The sequence below is a fragment of the Orycteropus afer genome, unplaced genomic scaffold, assembly GCF_000298275.1.
Source record: "Orycteropus afer afer isolate SDZICR_OR568_19922 unplaced genomic scaffold, OryAfe1.0 scaffold00090, whole genome shotgun sequence".
Taxonomy (NCBI): Eukaryota; Metazoa; Chordata; class Mammalia; order Tubulidentata; family Orycteropodidae; genus Orycteropus; species Orycteropus afer.
Window position 1 is genome coordinate 5,492,392 of NW_006921677.1, and position 1,594 is coordinate 5,493,985.

The following is a 1,594-nucleotide window of genomic DNA, read 5'->3' on the forward strand; positions in this document are numbered from 1 at the left end:
TGCCAAAGACTCCAAATAGCATCTCTATCTACTATAGACACTTCAAGAATCATTGGATCAGCTGGATCATATGGCCCAAGGGGCAGAGCAGCCTGCACGGCAGCCTGAACCTGTTGCAGAGCCTTCTGTTGTTCTGGGCCCCACTCAAAACTAGCAGCTTTCTGAGTCATTTGATAAATAGGCCTCAGCAACACACCCAAATGAGGGATATGTTGCCTCCAGAATCCAAAGAGGCCCACCAGACACTGTGCCTCCTTTTTAGTTGTGGGGGAAGCCAGATACAATAACTTATCTTTGACTTTAGTAGGAATATCTCGACATGCCCCACACCATTGGACCCCTAGAAATTTCACTGAGGTGGAAGGTTCCTGAATTTTTGTTGGTTTAAATTTCCAACCTCTAGCACACATATGCCTCACCAATAAGTCTAGAGTCATTGATGCTTCTTCCTTGCTAGTTCCAGTCAGCAAAATGTCATCAATATGATGGACCAGTATAATGTCTTGTGGGAGGGAAATGCGATCAAGATCCCTACGGACTAAATTATGTCATAGTGCTGGGGAGTTGGTATACCCATGATGAAGCACTGTGAAAGTATACTGTTGGCCTAGCCAGCTGAAGGCAAACTGCTTCTGATGGTCCTTTGAAATTGGTATTGAGAAAAAGACATTGGCCAGATCAATAGCTACATACAAAATACCAGAAGATGTACTAATTTGCTCAAGCAACGAAACCACATCAGGAACAGCAGCTGCAATTGGAGTCACCACCTGATTAAGTGTACGACACTTTACTGTAATTCTCCAAGATCCATCTGTTTTTCTCATAGGTCAAATGTTGTTGTTGTTGATGTTGTTATTTGCTGTCAAGTCTGCCCCAACTCATAACGACCCCTCCTTGGGTTTCTGAGGCAGTAACACTACGGAAGTAGGATTGCCCAGCCTTCCTTCCGAGGAGTGGCTGAATTAAATGGGGATGTGGTGGGAATCACCAACCCTGCATCCTTCAAGTCCTTGATGGTGGCAGTAATCTCTGCAACCTTTCCAGGGATGCGGTACTGCTTTTGGTTTACTATTTTTGTAGGTAGAGGCAGTTCTAATGGTTTCCACTTGGCTTTTCCTACCATAACAGCCCTTACTTCTTGTGTCAGGGACCCAATATGAGAATTCTGCCAATTGCTCAGTATGTCTATTCCAATTAGGCATTCTGGAACTGGGGAAATCACTACAGGATGCGTTTGGGGACCCACTGGACCCACTGTGAGATGCACCTTAACTAAGACTCCATTAATAACTTGACTACCATATGCCCCCACTCTGACTGATGGGTCACAATGATGTATTGGGTCTCCTGGAATTAGTGTCAGTTCAGAGCCAGTGTCCAGTAATCCCCAAAAAATCTGATTATTTCCTTTTCCCCGATGAACAGTCACTCTCGTAAAAGGCCTCAGATCCCTTTGGGGAAGGCTGGGAAAAAGACTGACATTATAAATTTTGGGATATGTAGTGGGGTCCTTCCTCAAAGGGACTTGGCCTCCCCTTCATTCAAGGGCTTGTGGGTCTGTAAACTGACTCAAGTCTGGGAATTGATTGAG